At 43.3% G+C, this 14,604-nt stretch overlaps 2 non-coding genes across 2 annotated transcripts; both read left to right on the top strand.

The window, feature by feature from the left end:
* The first annotated feature begins 9,078 nt into the window (after window positions 1-9,078).
* Window positions 9,079-9,161, top strand: TRNAL-CAG (transfer RNA leucine (anticodon CAG)). The gene has a single exon. It is a non-coding gene; the product is annotated as a tRNA-Leu (tRNA).
* A 928-nt stretch (window positions 9,162-10,089) lies between these two features.
* Window positions 10,090-10,162, top strand: TRNAR-CCU (transfer RNA arginine (anticodon CCU)). The gene has a single exon. It is a non-coding gene; the product is annotated as a tRNA-Arg (tRNA).
* Window positions 10,163-14,604: the final 4,442 nt, after the last annotated feature.

The following is a 14,604-nucleotide window of genomic DNA, read 5'->3' as shown; positions in this document are numbered from 1 at the left end:
CGGGTACATTTCTGGTACCGGATACAAAACCCAAAACTGATGAACCCGAAATGAAGGGTTAACACATTTACTAACAGCCATTTTGCAGTGTTTCACATGGTATCACTACTGGGGGGTTTTCCTATAGGCCCCTCACAGTCACTTCAAAACTGAGTAGATCTGCAAAAAATAGGTCTTGGAAATTTTCTTGAGAAGAAAATGAAATCTTGCTGCTAAATTTTGACGTTTCTGACATTCTAACAAAATAAAAGGAGGTCTGAGAAATAATGCTGAAAAAATGTACACATATGGGAAATGTTATTTATTAACTTTTTTGTGTGGTGTGACAAGCTGGTTTAAAGTGAATCTGTCAGCAGGATTGTGCATAGTAACCTACAGACACTGTCAGGTCAGCGCCATTATACTGATTACAATGATATCTGGGTGATGAAATCCGTCTTGTGGTTGTTGTTTAATCTTTATTTGCAGCTTTCAGTTAATGAGATCCTCCTTCTCTGTGGCGGGGCTGTGGGCGGGGCTGTGGGAGGTGTGTGGGTGGGGCTTTATGTGATTCTATGCTTACATTTGCATCTGTATGGACTTATTACAGGTCAGTGATCCTTCAGTAACCTGCCCCCTATTTTACATACTGCATAGAATATTATCTAGAAAAAAAAAAGTACATTCATCACGCAGGCGCCGGCGCTGTAGGATGATACAATGGATAATTTGCATGTATTTATTCATGATTTGTCATATATTATTGTGGGGGGAAAATTATCTTCATCAACATAGCGCTGGCAGCACTTGCGCTGTAGCATGATTGCATGTATAATGTCCACTTATTTATTTTATTTGGTGATATAAATGTATTCAGAAAAAAAATTCTCTGTTAAAATGGTGCCGACAGTGCCTGCACAGTAGCATCTATCGGATCGCCAACAGATGCTGCTGCGCAGGAGCCGCCGGCACCATTTTGCTAGAGGGAAAAAAAATTGTCTCCTCAAAGATGCTTTCTGGCCACTAAGCTCAAAGTTAGCTCACCCTGTAAGGGATTCAAAATCAATATTAAAATAATAATAGTTCTTGAAAAAGAATGAAAATTTGCTGCAAACGTTTAACCCTTCTAACATCTAAACAAAATAAAAAGAGGTTTACAAAAATGATGCAGAAATAGATATAGAAAGTAAAATAGAAATATGGGAAATGTTATTTATTGACTATTTTGTGTGATGTGACTATCTGGTTTAACCCCTTTACCCCCAAGGGTGGTTTGCAAGTTAATGACCGGGCCAATTTTTACAATTCTGACCACTGTCCTTTTATGAGGTTATAACTCTGGAACGCTTCAACGGATCCCAGTGAATCTGACATTATTTTCTCGTGACATATTGTACTTCATGACAATGGTAAAAATTCTTTGATAGTACCTGCGTTTATTTGTGAAAAAAAACAGAAATTTGGCGAAAATTATGAAAATTTCGCAATTTTCCAACTTTGAATTTTTATGCAATTAAATCACAGAGATATGTCACACAAAATACTTAATAAGTAACATTTCCCACATGTCTACTTTACATTAGCACAATTTTGGAACCAAAATTTTTTTTTGTTAGGGAGTTATAAGGGTGAAAAGTTGACCAGCAATTTCTCATTTTTACAACACCATTTTTTTTAAGGACCACATCTCATTTGAAGTCATTTTGAGGGGTCTATATGATAGAAAATACCCAAGTGTGACACCATTCTAAAAACTACACCCCTCAAGGTGCTCAAAACCACATTTAAGAAGTTTATTAACCCTTCTGGTGCTTCACAGGAATTTTTTGAATGTTTAACCCCTTCATGACCCAGCCTATTTTGACCTTAAAGACCTTGCCGTTTTTTGAAATTCTGACCAGTGTCCCTTTATGAGGTAATAACTCAGGAACGCTTCAATGGATCCTAGCGGTTCTGAGATTGTTTTTTCGTGACATATTGGGCTTCATGTTAGTGGTAAATTTAGGTCAATAAAATCTGTGTTTATTTGTGATAAAAACGGAAATTTGGCGAAAATTTTGAAAATTTCGCAATTTTCACATTTTTTATTTTTATTCTGTTAAACCAGAGAGTTATGTGACACAAAATAGTTAATAACATTTCCCACACGTCTACTTTACATCAGCACAATTTTGGAAACAAAATTTTTTTTTGCTAGGAAGTTATAAGGGTTAAAATTTGACCAGCGATTTCTAATTTTTACAACGAAATTTACAAAACCATTTTTTTTTAGGGACCACCTCACATTTGAAGTCAGTTTGAGGGGTCTATATGGCTGAAAATACCCAAAAGTGACACCATTCTAACAACTGCACCCCTGAAGGTGCACAAAACCACATTCCAGAAGTTTATTAACCCTTCAGGTGCTTCACAGCAGCAGAAGCAACATGGAAGGAAAAAATGAACATTTAACTTTTTAGTCACAAAAATGATCTTTTAGCAACAATTTTTTTATTTTCCCAATGGTAAAAGGAGAAACTGAACCACGAAAGTTGTTGTCCAATTTGTCCTGAGTACGCTGATACCTCATATGTGGGGGTAAACCACTGTTTGGGTGCACGGCAGGGCTTGGAAGGGAAGGAGCGCCATTTGACTTTTTGAATGAAAAATTGGCTGCACTCTTTAGCGGACACCATGTCACATTTGGAGAGCCGCCGTGTGCCTAAAAATTGGAGCTCCCCCACAAGTGACCCCATTTTGGAAACTAGACGCCCCAAGGAACTTATCTAGATGCATAGTGAGCCCTTTAAACCCCCAGGTGCTTCACAAATTGATCTGCAAAAATGAAAAAGTACTTTTTTTTCACAAGAAAATTTTTTAGCCTCAATTTTTTCATTTTCACATGGGCAACAGGATAAAATGGATCCTAAAATTTGTTGAGCAATTTCTCCTGAGTACACCGATACCTCACATGTGGGGGTAAACCACTGTTTGGGCACATGGTAAGGCTCGGAAGAGAAGGAGCGCCATTTGACTTTTTGAATGAAAAATTATCTCCATCGTTAGTGGACACCATGTCGCGTTTGGAGAGACCCTGTGTGCCTAAACATTGGAGCTCCCCCACAAGTGACCCCATTTTGGAAACTGGACCCCCCAAGGAACTTATCTAGATGCCTAGTGAGCACTTTAAACCCTCAGGTGCTTCACAAATTGATCCGTAAAAATGAAAAAGTACTTTTTTTTCACAAAAAATTTCTTTTCGCCTCAATTTTTTCATTTTCACATGGGCAATAGGATAAAATGGATCCTGAAATTTGTTGAGCAATTTCTCCCGAGTACGCCGATACCTCATATGTGGGGGTAAACCACTGTTTGGGCACACGGCAGGGCTCGGAAGGGAAGGCGCGCCTTTTGACTTTTTGAATGGAAAATTAGCTCCAATTGTTAGCAGACACCATGTCGCGTTTGGAGAGCCCCTGTGTGCCTATGCATTGGAGCTCCCCCACAAGTGACCCCATTTTGGAAACTAGACCCCCCAAGGAACTTATCTAGATGCATACTGAGCACTTTAAACCCCCAGGTGCTTCACAGAAGTTTATAACGCAGAACCATGAAAATAAAGAATAATTTTTCATTCCTCAAAAATGATTTTTTAGCCTGGAATTTCCTATTTTGCCAATGGTAATACGAGAAATTGGACCACAAATGTTGTTGTCCAGTTTGTCCTGAGTACGCAGATACCCCATATGTGGGGGTAAACCACTGTTTGGGCGCATGGCAGGGCTTGGAAGGGAAGGCACGCCATTTGGCTTTTTAAATGGAAAATTAGCTCCAATCATTAGCGGACACCATGTCACGTTTGGAGAGCCCCTGTGTGCCTAAACATTGGAGATCCCCCACAAATGACCCCATTTTGGAAACTAGACCCCCAAAGGAACTAATCTAGATGTGAGCACTTTGAACCCCCAAGTGCTTCACAGAAGTTTATAACACAGAGCAGTGAAAATAATAAATACGTTTTCTTTCCTCAAAAATAATTTTTTAGCCCAGAATTTTTTAATTTTCCCAAGGGTAACAGGAGAAATTTGACCGCAATATTTGTTGTCCAGTTTCTCCTGAGTACGGTGATACCCCATATGTGGGGGTAAACCACTGTTTGGGCACATGCCGGGGCTCGGAAGTGAAGTAGTGACGTTTTGAAATGCAGACTTTGATGGAATGGTCTGCGGGTGTCACGTTGCGTTTGCAGAGCCCCTGGTGTGCCTAAACAGTAGAAACCCCCCACAAGTGACCCCATTTTGTAAACTAGACCCCCCAAGGAACTTATCTAGATATGTGGTGAGCACTTTGAACCCCCAAGTGCTTCACAGACGTTTACAACGCAGAGCCGTGAAAATAAAAAATCATTTTTCTTTCTTTAAAAATGATGTTTTAGCAAGCAATTTTTTATTTTCTCAAGGGTAACAGGAGAAATTGGACCCCAGTAATTGTTGCACAGTTTGTCCTGAGTATGCTGGTACCCCATATGTGGGGATAAACCACTGTTTGGGCACACGTCGGGGCTCGGAAGTGAGGGAGCACCATTTGACTTTTTGAATACAAGATTGGCTGGAATCAATGGTGGCGCCATGTTGCGTTTGGAGACCCCCTGATGTGCCTAAACAGTGGAAACCCCTCAATTCTAACTCCAACACACCCCTAACCCTTATCCCAACTTTAGCCGTAACCCTAATCACAACCCTAACCCCAACACACCCCTAACCACAACCCTAACCCCAACACACCCCTAACCCTAACCACAACCCTAATTCCAACCCAACCCTAAGGCTATGTGCCAACGTTGCGGATTCGTATGAGATTTTTCAGCACCATTTTTGAAAAATCCGCGGGTAAAAGGCACTGCGTTTTACCTGCGGATTTACCGCGGATTGCCAGTGTTTTTTGTGCGGATTTCACCTGTGGATACCTATGGAGGAACAGGTGTAAAACGCTGCGGAGTCCGCACAAAGAATTGACATGCTGCGGAAAATACTACGCAGCGTTTCCACGTGGTATTTTCCGCACCATGGGCACAGCTCAATGTAAACCTATGGGAAACAAAAATCGCTGTACACATGCTGCAGAAAAACTGCACGGAAACGCAGCGGTTTACATTCCGCAGCATGTCACTTCTTTCTGTGGATTCCGCAGCGGTTTTACAAATGCTCCAATAGAAAATCGCAGTTGTAAAACCGCAGTGAAATGCGCAGAAAAACCGTGGTAAATCCACAATACATCCACAGCGGTTTAGCACTGCGGATTTATCAAATCCGCTGCGGAAAAATCCGCAGAGGACCAGAATACGTGTGCACATACCGAAACCCTAACCCTAACCCTAACCCTAGTTCTTACCCCAACCTTAGTGGAAAAAAAAAAAAATCTTTCTTTTATTATTGTCCCTACCTATGGGGGTGACAAAGGGGGGGGTCATTTACTGTTTTTTTTTATTATTTTGATCACTGTGATTGATAAAACCTATCACAGTGATCAAAATTCACTTTGGCACGAATTTGCCGGCCGGCAGATTCGGCTGGCGCACTGTGCATGTGCCTGCCATTTTGGAAGATGGCGGCGCCCAGGAAAGAAGACGGACGGACCCCGGGAGGCTAGGTAAGTATAAGGTGGGGGGGGGATCAGGGCACGGGGGGCGTCGGAGCATGGGGGGGTGGATCGGAGCATGGGGGGTGGATCGGAACACGGGGGGTGGATTGGAGCACGGGGTGGGGGATCGCTGTGCGGGGGGTGGATCGGAGCACGGGGGGGATCGCTGTGCGGGGGGAGGATCGGAGTGCGGGGGGGTTGGATTGGAGCACAGGGGGGAGTGGACAGGAGGACGGGGGAGCGGAGCACAGGACGGAGGGGAGTGGACCACAGATCGGAACGCTGGGGGGGAGATCGGTGGGGTGGGGGCACATAAGTGTTTCCAGCCATGGCCGATGATATTGCAGCATCGGCCATGGCTGGATTGTAATATTTCACCAGTTTTTTAGGTGAAATATTACAAATCGCTCTGATTCGAAGTTTCACTTTCAACAGCCAATCAGGGCGATCGTAGCCACGGGGGGGTGAAGCCACCCCCCCTGGGCTAAACTACCACTCCCCCTGTCCCTGCAGATCGGGTGAAATTGGAGTTAACCCTTTCACCCGATCTGCAGGGACGCGATCTTTCTGTGACACAGCATATGCGTCACAGGTCGGATTGGCACCGACTTTCATGACGCATATGCTGTGTCACAGGTCGGGAAGGGGTTAAATAAAAATGAACATTTAACTTTTTTTTCACAAAAAATTTAATTCAGCTCCAAGTTTTATTTTACCAAGGGTAACAGGAGAAAATGGACCCCAAACATTGTTGTACAATTTGTCCTGAGTACGCCAATACCCCACATGTGGGGGTAAACCACTGTTTGGGCGCATGGCACAGCTCGGAAGCGAAGGAGTGCCATTTGACTTTTCAATGCAAAATTGACTGGAATTGAGATGGGACGCCATGTTTCGTTTGGAGAGCCCCTGATGTGCCTAAACATTGAAACCCCCCACAAGTGACACCATTTTGGAAAGTAGACCCCCTAAGGAACTTATCTAGAGGTGTGGTGAGCACTTTGACCCACCAAGTGCTTCACAGAAGTTTATAATGCAGAACTGTAAAAATAAAAAATCATACTTTTTCACAAAAATTATCTTTTCGCCCCCAATTTTTTATTTTTCCAAGGGTAAGAGAAGAAATTGGACCCCAAAAGTTGTTGTACAATTTGTCCTGAGTACGCTGATACCCCATATGTGGGGGTAAACCCCTGTTTGGGCACACGGGAGAGCTCGGAAGGGAAGAAGCACTGTTTTACTTTTTCAACGCAGAATTGGCTGGAATTGAGATCGGACGCCATGTCGCGTTTGGAGAGCCCCTGATGTGCCTAAATAGTGGAAACCCCCAGTTATAACTGAAACCCTAATCCAACAACACCCCTAACCCTAATCCCAACGGTAACCCTAACCACACCTCTAACCCTGACACACCCCTAACCCTAATCCCAACCCTATTCCCAACTGTAAATGTAATCTAAACCCTAACTGTAACTTTAGCCCCAGCCAAAACTGTAGCCCTAGCCCTAACCCTAGCCCTAACCCTAACCCTAGCCCTAACCCTAACCCTAACCCTAGCCCTAACCCTAGCCCTAACCCTAACCCTAGCCCTAACCCTAGCCCTAACCCAAACCCTAGCCCTAACCCTAACCCTAGCCCTAACCCTAATGGGAAAATGGCAATAAATACATTTTTTTAATTTTTCCCTAACTAAGGGGGTGATGAAGGGGGGTTTGATTTACTTTTATAGTGGGTTTTTTAGCGCATTTTTATGATTGGCAGCCGTCACACACTGAAAGACGCTTTTTATTGCAAAAAATATTTTTTGCATTACCACATTTTGAGAGCTATAATTTTTCCATATTTTGGTCCACAGAGTCATGTGAGGTCTTGTTTTTTGCGGGACGAGTTGACGTTTTTATTGGTAACATTTTCGGGCACGTCACATTTTTTGATTGCTTTTTATTCCGATTTTTGTGAGGCAGAATGACCAAAAACCAGCTATTCATGAATTTTTTTTGGGGGAGGCGTTTATACCGTTCCGCGTTTGGTAAAATTGATAAAGCAGTTCTATTCTTCGGATCAGTACGATTACAGTGACACCTCATTTATATCATTTTTTTATGTTTTGGCGCTTTTATACGATAAAAACTATTTTATAGAAAAAATAATTATTTTTGCATCGCTTTATTCTCAGGACTATAACTTTTATATTTTTTTGCTGATGATGCTGCATGGTGGCTCGTTTTTTGCGGGACAAGATGACGTTTTCAGTGGTACCATGGTTATTTATATCTGTCCTTTTGATCGCGTGTTATTCCACTTTTTGTTCGTCGGTATGATAATAAAGCGTTTTTTGCCTCGTTTTTTTTTTTCTTACGATGTTTACTGAAGGGGTTAACTAGTGAGCCAGTTTTATCGGTCGGGCCGTTACGGACGCGGCGATACTAAATATATGTACTTTTATTGTTTTTTTTTTATTTATTTAGATAAAGAAATGTATTTATGGGAATAATATTTTTTTTTTTTCATTATTTAGGAATATTTATTTTTATTTTTTTTTTACACATTTGGAAAAATTTTTTTTAACTTTTTTACTTTGTCCCAGGGGGGGACATCACAGATCGGTGATCTGACAGTGTGCACAGCACTCTGTCAGATCACCGATCTGACATGCAGCACTGCAGGCTTCACAGTGCCTGCTCTGAGCAGGCGCTGTGAAGCCACCTCCCTCCCTGCAGGACCCGGATCCGCGGCCATATTGGATCCGGGTCTGGAGCAGGCAGGGAGGGAGGTGAGGAGACCCTCGCAGCAACGCGATCACATCGCGTTGCTGCGGGGGGCTCAGGGAAGCCCGCAGGGAGCCCCCTCCCTGCGCGACACTTCCCTGCACCGCCGGCACATCGCGATCATCTTTGATCGCGGTGTGCCAGGGGTTAATGTGCCGGGGCGGTCCGTGACCGCTCCTGGCACATAGTGCCGGATGTCAGCTGCGATAGGCAGCTGACACCCGGCCGCGATCGGCTGCGCTCCCCCCGTGAGCGCCGCAGATCTCGCTGGACGTACTATCCTGTCCGTGGTCATAGGGGCCCACCCCACCTCGACGCGATAGTACGTCCGATGTCAGAAAGGGTTTAAGGATAAAAACAGTTAAAGTGATAAAATTGCTAATTTCCCAAAATTTTAGACACAAAACTATAGATATTTTTAGAAAAAGGCTAAAAACATGTTGACCTAAATTTACTGCTAACGTAAAGGACAATATGTCATAAACAGACACTTTCAAAATGATTGTGATATGTTGAAACATTGCAGAATTATTAACGCATAAAGTGACTGGAAAAATTGGGCTTCATCATTAAGCTCAAAAGTGTCTCTATCACTAAAGGGTTAATGATCAATAATAAAAAATAAATTATGATACATTTCTATACATCACAAGCAATGATCATCTTTCTGCCATCTGGTTCACAAACAGTTAATAGAAAACAATCAGCAAAAGTCAGGATGGCCGAGCGGTCTAAGGCGCTGCGTTCAGGTCGCAGTCTCCTCTGGAGGCGTGGGTTCGAATCCCACTTCTGACATGAGTTTTTTCTGCCATGAGGTTCTTCAGCTTCTCTTCTGTTACTGATTAATTCATGTTACATTACATAATGGAATTTATATTTGTAAGCAGCAATACCAGGAACCTTCAGCTCTTCTGTCTAACTCTCCTTTAACTAATTTCAGCCTACAATGGTTTCTTTCAGGCACCTAAGGAATTGAAAGCTAAATAAATATTTATTTGTGTGACACCTTTAACCCTATCTCTGCCGTTTATATAGTACACCGTAATGAGAATGTCACAAAGTCTAACCCTTTCTATACTGCGATCCGACCCCATACCTTGTGGATAATCACGACCTGTCTGATCCCATTCCTTATCTTAGAGTGCAGTTAGTCTACGTTCACATTGGCGTTCCGCCAATGTGCGTCGCTGTTGCGCCGGCGACGCAGCGGCGACGCAGCGGCGACGCGCCCCTATGTTTAACATAGGGGACGCGTGCGTTTTTTGTGTGGCGTTTTTCGACACTTGCGTCGTTTCCGACGCTAGCGTCGGACGCAAGAAAATGCAACAAGTTGCATTTTCTGTGCGTCCGATTTTGGTCAAAAAACGACGCACGCGTCGCAAAACGCGCGCGTTTTTGCGCGCGTTTGCGCGCGTTTTTCCGTGCGTCGCGCGTTGCGTCGCCGACGCAGGGCGGCGCAACGCTAGTGTGAACGTAGCCTTATGTGCGCTAACACCTGTAGCTAATGTACGCACCTCAAAGATAGATCAGCTTTTCATAGATAAGGAACACACAGGAATTGGATCATTTCTGCGCTAAACACCTAACAGTTCATAAGTATAATGTGTTTGGTGGTAATGTAATCTAAAAGGAACCTGACCGACCTTTCCCACCAGTCTCCTGTGGAGCTCGGTCCCTGGAGCAAACACACAGTCCACGTTATGTGTGCAAATAAATGCCATAAGCCCCAGTGGCCTAATGGATAAGGCACTGGCCTCCTAAGCCAGGGATTGTGGGTTCGAGTCCCATCTGGGGTGGTTCAGAAAAGCATCACTTTTTTTTTTCTTAAAACATTTCTTTATGGTCTCCATTATATTAAGTGTAATATTTGTACTAAGAGTGAGTTTCTTTTACTTTGCCAGTGATTGTCATTTATGTATCTATATATAAAAATGAGTGTATCTGTGTATGTGTGTATTTGTGTGTGTATCGACGATGATGTCATGATGTCATAATAGTGCCATGGCGATGATGATATCATAAAGACTGCCATGGTAAAGATGATATCATAATGGTTGCCATGGCGACAATGATGTCATTATAGGTTGCAATGGTGACAGTTATGTCATAAAGGTTGCCATGGTGACAATGTCATAATAGATTGCCATGGCAAAGATGATGTCATAATGGGTATATGGGCAGGGAACTATGGGATGAAGGATATGTATGATGGGAATATGCAGAAAAAGAAAGAAAAAAGCACAGGCCATATAAAATGGGGGATCACCAGTCAGCAAAATGTATTCCAAAACACAGCTTTATTAAAGTATAACACAGGAAAAAAGAAGAACATTAAAAACATCTAAAAACACATTGGAACTAATGCCTAGAGAATGGCATATGCCTTGTAAGACTCATGCTGGTGTGGTAGATGGAGGCAGGTATATCTCACCCAGGTGTTTGTCCTATGTGAATTAGACCACTCAGTATCTTCAGGGTGCTAATGGGTTAATGATTGCAGGAATAAAAGATGACCAGCTGGGTGTTTCCAGTGTCTGCCTGGGGCACACAGATTGCCTGCCTGGGTGAGACAAACGTGAGTGAAGAGCTCTGCTCAAGATCTGTATGATGTTAGCTGGGTGGGAGAAGCCCCCCCAGTTGTTGAGATAGCAACGTATTTGTTTAGTTAGTGCCGGACAGGCTAGGGTTTATTTTTATGTTTTGTTTTTTGTGTTGCTTTCACGTTAATAAATCTGACCTGAGGTCAGCCTGCTCAGAAACCTGCTGTACGCCTCAGATTCAATGCACAAACCACGTGTCCTTTGACCCCAGCAAAGGCGATCCCAGAGTGTTTTGTCACATTGTGGTGGAGAACGCGGGCATACCGTGGCACAGGCGACAGCATGGAAGACGTGGTGAAAGCCTTAGTACAGTCCACTGCCGTATAGCAGCAGGCCACTGCCGCACAGCACGAAGCTAATCGCTTGATGGCCGCACAGCTGAAGGAGTTACTGGACAAGACGGTTGCAGACCGCCAACTTCTCCAACAGGTGGCGCAGTGCCTGGTGAGCATGCCTGACGCTGACCCGGAAGCAGAGTCCAGAAGGATCCATGTGAGTCGATACTGGCAAAAGCTGACTGCAGAAGATGACGTCGAGGCATATCTGACAACTTTTGAGCGGACGGCATTGAGAGAGAAGTGGCCGAAGGCACGATGGGCCGATTTGATTGCCCCGTTTCTCTCCGGCGAGGCCCAAAAAGCTTACCATGATTTGGACCCGGAGGTCGCTCAGGACTTTGAGAAGCTGAAAGCTGAGATCCTGGCCCGGCTGGGTGTGACGACGGCTGTCCGTGCACAGAGGGTACATCAGTGGACATACCAGCAAGATAAACCAGCGCGGTCTCAGATGTTCGACCTGATCTACTTGACAAAGAAATGGCTGCAACCCGAGGTACTGACAATACCCGAAATAATCCAGCGGGTTGTCCTGGACAAGTACCTGAGAGTACTACCCCCAGCGCTGAAAAGGTGGGTAAGCCAAGTGTAATGTCCACACGGTGTAAGGAATTTAAGAGAGAGTAAGTTTTAACTGTAGTTTATTCTTCTCATTTCCTCCAGCACACAGCATAACAGCAGCATAACATTTTCCTCCTCAGGCCAGAACTGAAACTGAAACTACTCTCAACTCCCGCCCTCGCTTTCTTAAAGAGACAGATCTAATTCTTATACATTACATCATCCCCCTTTTTTTTTTTTTTTTTTTTTATATACATATATTAGCAACCTAAAACAAATATTGACAATGTAACAACACAAAAATGTCCAAGAAAAACCATATGTCTGTATTGTCTTATTCCCCTTTTTTTTAAACTATATCTCTTCAATAAGTCTCGATGGAGCCCTTCTTTCCCGTGTAGGGTAATGTCTGCGTTCATTGGCGGTGTCCAGTGCTGACGGATCAGTCACCTCTTGTTGGTCCTCTCCACCGTCGGGTATCAAATCTTCCACTGGTGGGAGTTCATTACCATTGTTCTGCGGTATGATTTTAAAATGTGAGGAATTTCGAGTGATGGAGTGTCCGTCTCGCTCAGCCGTGACCATACTGCCTTTTCTCTCAGTAACATTATATTTTGCAGGACTATATACAGCTGAGGTTTTGTTGGTTGATTTTTGACGCACAACAACCATATCACCTCTTTTGATGGCACATGGCTCTGCCCGTCGCCTTCTGTCTGCATAATGTTTCATGGCTTGCTTGTTAAAGAAATCCGTTGATCGCACTGAAGAGTCATTTGGTAAGGGATGACTGGTCACATCAGGGATCCGTGTATGAAGAGTTCTGCTGAACATTAGATGAGATGGCGCAGCATTAGTGGTGGAATGTGGCGTGTTGCGGTAATTGCGCAGGAATTTGTATAGTGACTGTTTAAGTGGGGTGTGCTCCAGGCTAGCTGCCTTGATTCGTTTCCCCATGGTGCGCATGAAACGTTCTACGATTCCATTAGCTTGCGGCCAGCAAGGTGTGATTTTTCTGTGGCCGAACCCCAAGTATTCAGAAAACTGTGCAAACACATGTCCATTGAATGGAGGTCCATTATCTGTTTTGACCACTCTTGGAATACCATATGCAGAGAATATGTCGTCCAGTTCTGGTATGACACTATTAGCAGACGTTGAAGAGATGAATGAAATGACAGGGTATCTAGAATATTCATCAATTGTTACTAGAATGTATTGGCCATTTGGTAATGGTCCATATATGTCGACTGTCACTTCCTCCCATACAGCAGTGGGTAACGGAGACATTTGTAATGGCTCTAGAGTTGATGATGGAGTAATTAATTGACAAGTGGAGCAATGTCCAATCTTCTCTTCCACCAATTTATCCATATTTGGGAACCACACTTTTTCTCTGAGTAACTTTTTTGTGCCAACAATTCCTAGATGACCTTCGTGTGCTATCTGTATGACTAGGTTGCGCAAGGCCTTAGGTACAACCAGTTTGGTACCACGAAGGATGAGTTGATCTTCAGTGACTGATAATTCCTCACGTACATTTGAAAATAGTTTTAACTCTTTCAGATCAATCCCATCTTCAGGAAATTTTTTCTTTTGAATTTCATGCCACCTTCTATTTTGAATAATTTGTATTAAGGCACAGAGTGTCTTGTCACTTGTTGTCGTATTCACAAACTGATCAACAGAAAGTGCTTTTGGCATGGCGTGAGCTGCAACAAAGTGGATGTATTCTTCAATGGAGGAATGCACAGGTAAATCATCATTCGTGGGATGTCTTGAGAGATAATCAGCCGGATTGCTGTATTTTCCAGGTTTGTGAACAATTTTGTAATTATAGTCCTGTAGACATAGACCCCATCGTTCAATCCGTGCTGGCATTTTAGCTCGGGGATTTCCAAAAATTGTAAGGAGAGCTTGATGATCTGTGACAATGGTGAAGGGAGCGCCATAGAGAAATAAGTGAAAGTGTTCACATCCCCAGACGACTGCCAAGCTTTCTTTTTCAGGTTGTGAATACTTTCTTTCAGTGCTTGTTAAGCTTTTACTTGCATAAGAAATGATGTGGGGACTTTGATTGTCATCCTTGTATTGTGCTAAAATTGCACCCAGTCCCACGGGACTAGCATCCACAATCAGTTCGGTTCGAAGAGCTGGATCAAAATAGGCCATGGTGGTTGTTGAGCAGAGTTCCTTTTTGATTGTTTCAAAAGAGGCCTGACAGTCTTGGGACCATTGAAAAACGCAATTTTGTTTCGTAAGTTCCATTAATGGAGTGCTGATTGTCGAAAAATTTGGAATATATCTAGCACAGTAACTTGCCATTCCAAGAAAAGAGCGCACTTCACTGGCATCCTGTGGAATTGAAGCTGCTCTGATGGATTCCACTTTCTTGGGATCAGGTCGTACTCCTTCCGCCGAGAAAATGTGACCATAAAACTCCAATGAATTTTTATCAAATTCGCATTTTTCTTTGTTTAAAGTGAGTCCAGCAGAGAGCAGACATTCAAAGATAGCATATAGAGCACGATTATGTTCAGCTTGAGTTTTCCCAAAAACCAGTATGTCATCACTGTAATTAAAGGCATTTGGAATATATTGAATGACGCTCCTTATCGTATCTTGAAAAATTTCTGCTGCTGAGCAGACCCCAAACGTCAATCTTTTGTATCTTCTGAGACCCACATGGGTGGAAAATGTTGTTAAGTATCTGGATTCTGGACTCAATTCTAATTGATGATA

This window comes from Ranitomeya imitator, chromosome 10, assembly GCF_032444005.1.
Source record: "Ranitomeya imitator isolate aRanImi1 chromosome 10, aRanImi1.pri, whole genome shotgun sequence".
NCBI classification, from domain to species: domain Eukaryota; kingdom Metazoa; phylum Chordata; class Amphibia; order Anura; family Dendrobatidae; genus Ranitomeya; species Ranitomeya imitator.
Note: the sequence above shows the minus strand (reverse complement) of the source record. Positions and strands in the feature narration are given on the sequence as shown.